The sequence below is a fragment of the Aphis gossypii genome, chromosome X (assembly GCF_020184175.1).
Source record: "Aphis gossypii isolate Hap1 chromosome X, ASM2018417v2, whole genome shotgun sequence".
Taxonomy (NCBI): Eukaryota; Metazoa; Arthropoda; class Insecta; order Hemiptera; family Aphididae; genus Aphis; species Aphis gossypii.
In genome coordinates, this window is record NC_065533.1 from 60086119 (window position 1) to 60100089 (window position 13971).

Here is a 13971-nt window from a genome sequence, read left to right on the forward strand (position 1 = left end):
ATTTTGTTATTGATGTCCAAGCTTTTGATGAATTAGGAATTTCCCTTTTTTCAACTTTTTCTACCAATATTTAAACATATTATAAAATTTTAATTATTATTTTGTAAAAAAAAAAAATGAATCTATCTTCTTTGATTGGTTTTAAGTAGAAAAATATATGCAATATACTTAGTACATTGTAGGTATGTAAATTGTAATTTTGACTATAACTACTAACCTAAAAACAAAATGGATATGTATGAGATAATTATTACAGCATCTGAATTCAATAATTATGATTGCGCAAAAGTGTCTATAATATACTTGTAATATAATTGTAACCTTTGTCTGTAATTATAACTAGTCCGACTCCTATACCTAATATGATTTAATTGTAACCACATCTATTATTCGTGAGGTTTAATTTTAAAGATTATTATATCACCTCAAAAACGTAGTTAGAAAAAAATTAGAAGTGGCACTGGAGCCATAAACTATCTACTGCAGTATTGCATCTTCTAATAATAATATACATTATACACTATTGGCCACTGACACATGTATTTATGATTTATCTATATAACAACATTTTGGCATGGATTATTTAGATCACTGAAAAAGTCGTTGACAAATTTTTTGAAAAATGTCAAATTCAAAAATTATTAAATAGGTAATACATTTCACATTATTTTGTAAACTAAGTAATATATTACTTACTAATAGTACCTTACTTTATATAGGTATCTTCTAATATACAGGATCACTTCATGTATTTTAGTAATATTGTATAAAACCTGGCATAATTTATTCATATCGTTAAAAAAAATGTATTACACATGTAATTAACAGTAAGTTTAGATGATATTGACTGGGGAACGTTAAAAGAAAATACTTAATACCTAATAGCAAGTATGCCAGCTGCCTGCTAGGTGTATAAGAGTCAAGGCCGGATTTAGAGGAGGGTCGAGTGGGCCAAAGCTGCCCTCACATACCTAAATCCATTCCTGATAAGAGAATTACAAAGAATGAAAATCGTTTTAAAGAAACTATAAGATGGTTACTTAAACTAACTCACCTACTCTCATACCTACATAATATTATATTGAGATAAAAAATATAAATATTGAAAACAGATTTAAATGATAACCACAGCTCACAGTTTATATTTTTATAAACATTGTAATTTGTAAATATCTACTGTATTTGTATGTAAATAATACATTTTGAATACCTATTCAATATAGCCTTTAAAACTTCGTTTTTCTCAGTGATTTCTTACAAGGATATACAATTAAGGGATTATTTAAAACAAAACGACTACAACGCGGCTAAACAGTAATTCTTTGATAGTCTACTATTCCCGTGCGTAGGTATTTATACTTTATTTAGACGCTATATGTAAATGACAAAGTACCCACAATATCCTGTCCGAAATCTCTGAATTTTACCTTTTCTGGTTTCCGAAGAAATGAAGTTGAGAATATAATGTATTCAAATAAAAATTGTATAGGTAATAAGATAAAAACGACTAAAAAAATAAAATCCTTATAACATATTATAATACGCTTATTTATACATATTATATACGTACACAACTATAAATATAGTCAATATAATGGAGATTCCAGGACAAGATATTATGCAAAATGAGACTATTTTTACATAATATAAAATGGTCATGACCCATGGCTTATCTATAACAGAATTTGTTTAGCGTCTATATTAGATAGGTAATTTAGAAAGATCTAAGCTCTGAATCGTTTTAATACGTTACTGATTGCGAGGATAGGGATTGATAAAATAGCAGGGATCTCATATGTCACGTAGGTACACCGTATGGTTATACGTGTACCTTACAACACACCTATTCCACGGGATTGTCCTTATTTATTTTAAATTATATAAATCTACGTCCGGTCAAATGTCCAAATTGACAAGATTCAAAAAATACGCATTTTATTAGTAAAGTAAAAACAGTGATTTAAATAATTGTTTTCTCAAATAATCGTTTATCATAGCAACTAGCAGTGCCTTAAATAGTGTGTTTTGGAGCATAGCTGTGTGTGCAGTACGAAATGTATAGAGTGTGGTTCGAATTTCCAAAGCTTCGTGATGTTAAAAATAACACTCAATAGATACTGGAAATGTAGTAATTTTTAATTTCCCAATATTTGAGGCATGATACCTACAGGTATAATATGTTCGGATTTTAGGTTAGTGGATTTTAAGTGACAAATTTGAAGTTATCGGATAGCCTTGGAGATTTCTGTAGTTGCGAAGAAAAAAATTTGCTCAAATGTATTAAAAATTGAAACATGGAAACTTCTTAATGATGTCGTAATATTTATGTATTAATATTTAATTGAATAATTTCACTTGGTACCTATGTGATACAATTGTAGTAAGTAGTAAATACAGACGTATTGCTCTTAGAGATGCAAATTTCTTACTAAAACCTAAATAATAATTATTTACATTTTTATTAATATTTAGAGTAACTTATTAGTTGCAAAACCACTTTCAGCAGATGTTGAACATTTAATTTTATACTAGGTATTATACTATTATGTTCTTGAAACATTTAGACGGCCATCGTCGCTATATTAACTGAAATGAAAAAATTCTCTCCACGTAAAATTAAACATACCAACTACCATCAATTATAAATATTATTATTTAAAAATCGATGCTATTATCATCTGCAGAATTTAATCTATTCAACACAGTTATATATAAGTTTAATCATAAACACCACCGTTCTATAAGAAGCATGGTAAAATTATCCACCATCAATAATAATTTTATGGTGTTTTTGATAAAAATTGAATGATAATCTCTCCTTTTATGATTTAAAAATAAATCTTAAAAATATTATGCTTATTACAATTTAGTTTATGAAAATGATATATACAACTATTCAAATATAATAATTTTCTTAGTAAAACTTTAGTAGCCTATTATAGTTAGCAATATTTATATGTATGGTTTAATAAAATTTTTTACGAAATAATAAATAATATTGAGGAGAGAGGAGCTACAATTTATGTATAATTGTATACTCGGTGGTTGGCAAAGTAACAAATACTAAGTATGCAGACATACAGTACGAAATTTTTGGTATTTTAGGTTACAATGCAAATAACATAACTGAAGACTAGCGTAAAATAATAGATCACTTAAAAATGTTTTACCTATAATCTACTATATACCTATGTTAAACCTAGTTACATCTCAGTTGTTATACACACTTATCATAGATCAAGCCACAATAACGTACAAGTATAATCTAGTAAGCAATTTGAACATCGGTAATATATTGTATTATCGATATCCTTTTTATTTTTGTTGCATTCGCGGCAATGCTTTAAATCTGATATCCTTTTAAAACCGTTTAAATCTGACGTCACTTCGTATAAACATATACACTATACAGGATATCATATTTAATAAATGTTTGTAAGACATAGTGCTATTATATTAGTACCTATATTTTTTTCCTTTAAACAAAACCAATATTTATTTAGCGATTAACACAGAGTATCTTGGCGAGCAATTTGACAGCGCATAACGTTTTTGTTAGCCCTTCATAAATTATATAATCATTATAATGTAAACACTGCAGTAAATACATATTACATGATATAACTAAATAGTGCGTCGTACTTCAAGAATTTCGAAGGTAGGAAAAAACTATCAGTCCAATGGCCATAATATATACATATATTTTACTGAAGATATATATTACATATTGTGGCGAGTATAACAATATAGTATAGGGTGGCATGATTGGCAAGAGGTCTCAGGCCCATGAGTATATGCAAGTATAGCCCCATCATATTAAGAATATAATCAAAGTAGTTTTAATAATATTTTTGAAAAATAATTACTATTGCATTTTAATATTTTATTATATTCTTATATTTTAATATTTTTTAATAATGTGATTATTTTCTGGTGGTAATTAATTTAATGTAACTAAACTATAATAGGTACAATAATTCGAATTTAAGGTTTTCACTAATTATTATTCATTTTATAGTCATTTAATAAATATAACAATTGTATCCCGGTACCCATAGAAAAACAGTGAGATCAACGAATGGCAGTGGCTTAGTGGCTTAGTAAAACTTTCAACTATTGAACAAGAAACAGCTTACAGAAAGTAAATTTTGAGGAAATAAGTGATTTATTTGTGAAAACAAAAGATAGAAAGAAGCAATAATTTTAAAAATATTTTATACGTAATATGACTTTTGTAATTACACTGCTATATAAGTGTAATATTATTATATCATACATAATGTATGCACTTCTAAATTATAATTAATATTTCATTTATTATAACTGTTTTTTTTTTTTTTAATTTTTTTGAATTCAAGCAAAGTTAATAGTATAAGTATTGATTATAGGTACAACAATATTCTGATTTTTATATATTATGTATAATAAGTTGTTGATGTCTAACTTTGAAAATGATCTTTGATAGAAAACTGGATCTAATTTATACTATTGTGAGGTCAAAATAAAAAAAATCACTGTATTTTATAAATTAATCGGGAAAAAACAATAACAAATTAAGGGAAACGGGATTTTTTCTGCAAAATGGTTTTTAACAAAATCTTTTTTTTTTAATAAAAAACGAATAACCATAGATAGGTAATTGAATTTTTACCAAATATTTTTAAAGTATTTATAAGCATAAAAATGTTCAATTAATTTTAGTTTTTTTTTTCAATGGCCTACCTATTTTCGATGAAATATTTTGTTGTGTCAAAACGCATGAAAAATGTATAAACTTTTTTATAATAAACAATTTATAAAATCTTCAGTTTTTACTTTTTATAGTTAAAGTTTAAAAATTTAATACAAGATTCTTTATAAATAGTTCATCATACTATAATAATCATTGATTATAGAATAGACTATTTTATAACCAATGTTGTTTGTTGTATAACCAAAAATCTAAAAAGTATACAAACACAATTATTTTTTTATAGTCTTTGATGTTGAAATTAGGACAAAATTACATATTTGAACGATGAATAACGATGTTAATTATTTTATTGTACAATTCTAAGATGTTATTATTGAGAACTTGAAACTTGTAGGTATATTGAGAATTTTATTTTATGCAATGATATTTTCAAAACATATTGATTAATATTATATTTATTTGTACTATTAATATTAACCTTTTCACACTATTTTAAAGTATGGTGGAATAGGCTCAAAATTTAATAACAGTATCATAAAATGGTTTAAAATTTAAAACCATATATTATTTTAATTAATTATTTATTTTTTTATTTTATTATAATAAGACATTCCTAGCCTATAGGCTATCTACATCTATGGATAAATAAGTAATATTAATCTTTGGCTATTTTAACATAATAACAGTATAGTAGTAATATAATAATAATAACAATAGTAAGACGACGATAGTACCTAATAGTTACGGACAGTTAGACATAATGTAGACAAAAAAAAAAAATTAGTATAGATAAATAATTCTCGTATAATTACATTTTAGTTTATAATTTACTTAATAGTAGAATAATTAATTATTAATAATATAATAAATATGATGCATATTATTGGTAAAAAGGAAATCAACCTACCGTAATACTAATACTAACATAAACAACTGTATAACTATATGTCTACCTAGTACCTATATAAAAAAAAAGCCATGAATAAACTTATAGTGAATATAGATTGACTTACCGTATTTTTCAGAATAGTTTTTTGAGTACAATGATACAGTATTGAATTTAAATTTAACATGCCCATATTACACTGTATTAATCCAATTGACACCTACTGTACATTCTAGTACAGCAGTCTACTACTGAATTTAATATTTATTCATATTTTATTTTGCTATTACAAAAAAAAAAAAAACAAAACATAATATTATTTTTGAGGAAAAAACTAAGTTCATATTAAGCATACTATAATACTATAATAATTATTATTACTGTAGGGCTAGGATTTATATGCAATAAAAAATTGTAAAATATGCATTTTATTTACCAAAATATGCAAAAATATGCAAAAACAAATTTTTATTATTTCTAGAGTATTATTATTTATCATAATTCAAAATTGTATTATTATTACATTAAAATATTAAATATTAGTTTATATTATATCATTATTACATGCTACTATAATGTGTTGTTTCAATAATTTTCAAATACAAACATCCAGCGATTTGAAAGTAAAATAGATTTATACTGACTAAAACTCCTTTCCACATCACACGAGGTTATTTGTGCATATTTTAAATAATGCGATTTATCCTGGAGTTAATCAATATCGATTTCTTAGACAGATAATAGTTATACTTTATATTTACAATAATTCGACGGATAAACCAAAAATTATCGATTTTATGAAAAAAACACCATTTAAAATTAACAATAAATTATAAAAATTTGAAAATTTAAGTTAAAAAAGTCAAAATTCCAAAAATCTATAAATATGCAATTATATGCATTGTGTTCAAAATATGCAAAAATATGCAAAAATAAATTGGTTCTATTTAAACGAGAATAAGCCAAATCGTGGACAAATCTGACAACCATTAAATTTGGACTTAAGGAAAAAAACATGCAAATGCATATAAATCCTAGCCCTAATTATTAGGTATATAATATAAGATATTATTATTATAACACTATAATAATTTCCATAGGTCTAGTAAATCTCATAACTATGTCATTATATATAATTGACTAGGAATATTATGATATTTCGCGGTTGTATATACATTATACATACATATTACATATTCGAATTAAAGAATTATAAGATATATTTTGGTTAACTACGTAAGTGCATCTACGCATATACTGATTACTCGATTTATATTATATCGTTGTATGTATCGACTCGAAGTTTCAAAACTTTATAACGAATTAATGATTTCGCATTAATATGCAACTTTTCACTTTATAACTATAGATAACTATAGATAATTATACTATTATAGGTATACCTATATAGTACTACACCACCTACAATGTGATATACCAAATATACTCATCCTCATTTTTATTAAGCCTTGTTAGTTTTTAATGACTTTTATTTGAGTTTTATTTTTTATTTTTTTAATATTAGATACCTAAAGGAAACTTAAGAAGCGTCCTATAATATTAAAAACTTTTTTTTTAAATTAAAATAATAATGCTTTTTAGGGTTCCGTACCTCAAAAGAAAAAACGGAACCCTTATAGGATCACTTTGTTGTCCGTCCGTCCGTCCGTCTGTCAAGACAGTTTTTCTCAGGAACGCGTGGAGGTATTAAACTGATGAATGATGATGAAAAAACATTTCTATATGATACTCAGGTCTACTGTCCCTGGAAGCTGTAGAAAAATCAACCATCTAAGCCAACGCAATCAAAAGATACAGCCATTTAGGCCGAAAATTTCCGCAAATTTTCGAAACTCGCACGGGAATCAAAACCTACAGGGTACTTCCCGTGAACTTAGAATCTTGAAATTTCGTACGAAGTCACGTCTTATAGTACAGATATAGGAAAAATTACGAAAACCATAAATTTTTAGTTTCATCATATAAAAATAAAATATTTTTGAAAAATATTTTTCACAATTTTGAAAATTTCAAAGTTACTACTTCTTATCTCATGAACGCGTTGATAAATATAATTGTAGTTACCGCAATGGCCCGCAACTTACCTCTTCTATGTATTGAGAGAAGACAAAATTTTTCAATCAGCTTGTTACAATAAAATATAACACGCTGAACTACCCGTCGTTGCCGGGTTAAAGTATAAAAACATTAATAATAATTCAGTAAATTTGATAATATTTTCAAATTCTTATTCATCTATTAATTCGAACTTCAATGTTCAATGTGGTACAATTCATACCTTTTTCAGTCACCATTTACAAATCTGGTTCAAATTTAATTCTTAATTAACATTTTTGTACCAGATTTCTAAATAGTGACTAAAAAACTGTAAATAAATAACTTTGATAAAAAAGCTTGCCCTTGTTATATTATAAAATAAATGATATATGTTAATATAAAATGAAGGATTACTGGAACGATAAAGATACCTTTGTCATTAATTTATGATCCTCCAGCTTTTCATATTTTAATGTTATAAATTTCATTTTGCAATAAAAATACCATAACTATGACTCGATTGTCGTGTTGGTTGAACTTTTACTTATATACCTACAGGTTTGTACGGAACCCTCGGTGCGCGAGTCCAACTCGCACTTGACCGGTTTTTATTATAGGTAAATTATTAAGAAAAATATGTTTGAAAATGGTTTGATTTCTGAGTTAGGTATGGATCTTATAAATAAGTTCATATTATTAAAGTGTTAATTAAATATATACCTATTATAATACTATAGTTAGCTAATTTATATGTATTTATTAAAATAAAACTATACTAGTACCTATAAATTATCATAATTAATAACTAATAACTAATAAGTAAAATAGGTAGTGTACTAAATTGTGCATTTATTTTATATATATTATAAAACCAACATAGGTTAGGTTTGACACTATGATACAAGCACTAAAAGATAAATAACTCATAAACTTTTTATTTTAAATTTTGATTTAGGCCTATCAAAATTTTCAATAAAATCATCTGACTTACAATTTACAGTAAAAAATATTAGGTGCTTATTTAACCCATTAAAAAATTAGTTTTTATCATTACCTACAGAATACTCTTTAAGTTGCATAAAAATCCAAAGTATTTTAAAAAAAAAAATATATATATATAATATATATATATATACATAATATATATACTAAATATTTAATATATACTGTATAATATATATAATAATATTATATATACTAAAATTAAAAAAATTATAATTTTAATAAATGTATTTTTGATGTTTAAAATACTTGGTAAATAACTCTGAATAAAATATTCGTAAGTAAACGGAAGTGATTAGAAAAAGATGAGAATAAGGTAAAGGGGTAACAAAATAAGTGCCTTGTAGAAAACAGACATTGAGTGAACTTTGACGGGGCTATTCCTTTTGTAAACATGAAGCGTAGTTAATAAAGTACCTATATATAATATATGTATATATATATATATTATAAGAGTTCTGTAATATTAAGAAATTACCATATTATGATACCTAAACTGATCAAACATCAAGAGAGTGATGTTGGGAGTGATTTATTTATAATTTGTATGTACGATATACCTATCTACGGTATAGAAAATATATGCATATATTTAGAAATCATTTTCTATCACTGAAAGCATTTAGTAAATAATTCTGTATTTAATTATATTTTATTTTTTTAAATTTTCTCATTTTATAATTTATTGGAGTTATGGATGTTAGATATGGTCATATGGATATTACCCAATATCCAATAAATGATAAATAAATAATACTTATAAGTTCTAAGGCGAGGATTTTTATGTAATAAAAATTCAAAATATGTGAATATTAATTATGTTCTTATTTTTGGTAAAATATGTATTAAAAACGTAAAGTATAAAAAAAAAAAATCCAAATTTACAAAAAAATTGATACTTTACGAATTAATTTAATTTATTTGATTCGATTTAATTCATATCTAATCATCTTAATCGTTATTTTTTCGAAAGAATTGCACACAACATACATTTGAAGATTATGGCTACATTACTAATTGTAAATTGTAAAATAAAAAAGTCTCATTACATTCAAGGTGTAAACGTGCTTATTTTAAATCATAATCGAGAATTTTTTATTCTATAAAATTATGTATTTACATAAAAATCCGAGCCCTACTTATAAATTATAAGCCTATATAAATAATAATTATTTTATTAACTTATCTAGTTATTTTTATACTTTTCCTAATAACTTAATAAGATTAATATTTTAAATTTTAATAACCTAAGTATATAAAATTAAAAGTTGATGAAAAATAAATTTTTAAACAATTACAATAGACAATAGTTGTCATTAAAAATAAGCAAAAACATAATTGTTGATTCAATAATTGCTTAGACCATTATGCTATTCCAATAAGAAATAAGAATAATAGGATGACATTTTCAACAGAATAGTTAATTATTTAAATAAAATTGAAAGTTACACGCAGTCATTTAAGATTTAACTGATGTATAACCCGTGGGTGGTAATTAAAAATGAATTAACCCTTTTCTGAACTAAGTTTAATTAATATTTTTCTCTGCACTAACTTTAAACTTTTAGAGTTTAATATTATATTCTTTGGTAATTATTAACTTATAATCTAACGTTCTCTACGTTGACTCAGTCAATATTTTCATTAACTATGGTTTGCCTTTGTAAATATATTATCATTTATGTACCAGACCAGTGCCATAATTTGGATTAGGTACCTTAGTACCTACCTTCCTCCCTGACTCTCTAAGTGTCTACTGGGCAGTTGCTCCCCCTGCCAAAATGTTTGCTAATTACAATAATCAATCCATATAATGTATGTACGGTTGTAGACTAAGTGCAAGTTGCAGATCGACAGATTAACAAAATATGTTTTATATTTAATTTAGGTTAGGGTTTACAGTTTTACGTACCAAAATAGAAATAATACCAATTACCAATAAGTTTTATTTCATTGAAAGTCAAAACTGAAGCTGAAGATTTTAAAATTGTATAATGAATAAAAAAAATATTATTAGCTATATTAAACAAAACTATAAATGTTTTATATCTACATAATGTTATTATATAGGTAGGTATTAATAATGTTGTACCCACACCTATATATTACAATAATAATTATACGTGAATACGTGATTTATATTTTATATTCAGCCAGTCTAGTGTAATTGCTTTAATAAATTGGTCGATCTGCTTTTGTGGTGATCGAGGGTATAGCTTTATTCTGTATAGCTAGGTCAATTATATATTGTCGCAGCAGCTGCTGCAGTGGCACAATAATATTTGGAGCACTACACGGGTGGGCCAATACAATAAGACGTCGATATATATACACAAGTATATACGAGTTGTCCGCTCGCAAATATAAATAGGTGAATTAGGTAACGTGCGCGCGACGAACCACCCACACGAACTTAAAAAATATTTTCACGCCACGAGTTTTATTAATACTATATATGCGCAAGAATTAAGGTACCTATAATCTATAAATAGGTAAGCACTACTTCGATAACCAATAATATTATGTAATAAATTAGAATTCATAATAATAATATGATAGCTATACCTATATTATGTTCTATATACCTAAACTAGTAAAATACCTAATAGGCATATTGAAATCTGCTTTGCGGGCACAACGAGGTCTTGTTTTAAAAGGATTGTTAGCTATTGCTTAAACTTTAAAGTATATGTATACCTATTATTAAATAGGACATTTAATTGAATTTTTTTTTATGAATACTAGCATTTTTTAAAATAAAATGGCCCGTACTCCACTTAGCGATGATTACTTACGTAGTTAACGAATGTACCTTCATACAACTCCATTTAAAATGTGGTGCATATTGATATTGGGGCAAAACCAATAGAAACCCTTCACTCCAGTCCGACTATGTGTACCTATGTATGCAATGTTAATCTTTAATACTAATTAGTTATTAGGAAATGAGCGGAGAAAAAGCATATTAGAATAGATTTAGGCTATTTAGCTATCTTGGCAATATTAACTATATCAATATAAGTATTATATATTTATTGTTAATGTACCGATGTTGTATATTAGAACTATGCAGGTATATTAAAATACTTAAGTGTTATGAAAACACTTTCATAATACAATTATAAAAGTTATAATTAAGTTATAAGTTTATAAACATTCGCGTCATGATACAACTGCAAAGATTAAAAACGAAAAATGATGATCAAAATAAATTGTTTGAAAGGCGGTGACGAAGGGTATGAGTTGTAGGCTATTCTCGGATCAAGGTGTAAATTTATAATCAATGTACATTATATTTTTACATTTAACTGTGGATGCTATTTAATTATAATAATATGTCCTTAATCGCATTTATAGGAAATTTGTACATAATATACATATTATACCTACTACGTATCACATATTTTATTTTTAGATCTTAATTTTGCGTTTTTTTCTAAATCTAACTATACCATACTTATTTTATTTGATATTTTCGAATTATGTATTTTTGAATCAGGATGAGAAGTTAATTTATTTTGTATTTTTAGATTATTTTCAATTTTTATGTCATTTTTTCATTTTTTAGTGCATTTAACACTAAAATCCATTTTTAAAATTGATTTCCTAAGATTTTTATTTCTAAAAGTATCTTATTCGTAATATATTAACAAGGTTTTTTTTTAACATCTTATTTTTTTAAACGGATTTGTAAGTCGAATAAAACCATGGATTACAAATACGGAAGAAAATTAAACGAATATAATGAAGGAAATATCCTTTTACAAATTAAAACTCCGCATAAAAATATTTAAAATGGTGCACTCCTGCAAAACTTTTTTTAAATTTAATAAAAATTTATTTTTAAAGCATATTACACTTAGAACCATAGTATTATTAGTTATTAGTTATTATTTATTGCAGGTAACATCTTGGCATAAAGCACACAGTGGTGGCAGTTAATATGCTTTCATTACTTTCTTATTAAAATATATTTTATCGTTATAAATCATCTTAATTTTTTTGAAAAATTAAAAATCACACAGAAAAAAATATCGAAATCGTGAATTTTTATTTTAACAACAGATAACGAGCTATTAATAGAAAAATATTTATTTTATATTTATTTTTTTTATAAATGAAGTTCTTAATTGTAAATTTGTAACATACATGATACTGTTGTATTAGGATTTAATGAATTTCAATAATTAAGCAATAATAAAAAATAGAATTTAAATAGGTTAAGATAATAATTGTGAAATATAGTGTTGTTAAACTTTTATATTTTAGTTAGCATAGTAATCAAAACATAGTAGTAAGAAATGTAAATAAAATTAGTTATTAATCGGGTTAAAATAATAATTACGTAAGTTAAGGTGTATGAAATGTAAATTAGTATAATAAGAGAAAGATGTAACAATCGATAATTACTCAATTGTAAATTTAGTATACAAGAAATATGGTTAAGGCAGAAAAGGGGTCAGTGGTGGTGATCGTGTGACTCAATCACCACTAGACGTCGCGTTCAAATAAAGTATTTCACATCATTTTTGGTTTTACTTTATTTTGATATACGTCCGAGTAATAGGAGTATACGACAATACATAATATACGCATTATTATAAATTATGAAGTTATAAATTTATAATATTTTTATGAAATAATATAAGTACTTATATAAGAGTGGTCAAGTGAGTAACGCTCTGCTGGTCACTATAATGGATGTATTAAATTTGAATCCAATGATAGATATCATTGTATACGAAAAATGATTTGTCAGCCTAGGATATATTTTCCGCTGGGTGGTGAAAAAGGTGCAGGTTTCTGTTTTAATGGCCTGAATACACCAAAATTTATGTTCTTTTATAATTAATGTAAGCCAAACTTATGAAAAATTTTATATTAAAGTTTCAACTCTTAGTACAAAATTTTTTATAAATAATAACTTTAAAATAATTTGTAAATATTCATGATTTTGACGAATTTTTGTCAATGTTTGAACTTCAAATGCTAATAAAAAAAATTGCGCCTATGTACTCTTATAATTTTTAAATCACTGTAAGACTAACTTATGAAGAACTTTGTATTTAATTTTCAAGTATTTAAACTCAGCCAAAAAAAAAAAAGTATCGGTATTGATAAAAAAAAAACTAAACAAAAACGAATACTTCAAATGCATATAAATAGCATTATTTATAACGAAATATTTTGAAAATTAAATTGTATAAATAAAATACCAATCTAAATAACTGGTGAAATTTTCATGTACCTGCAACTTATACTTTTTGAATTATAACAAATATTTAAAATCGTTTGAGGATAAGCCGTAATAAATCGTTATTGTTACGTAATT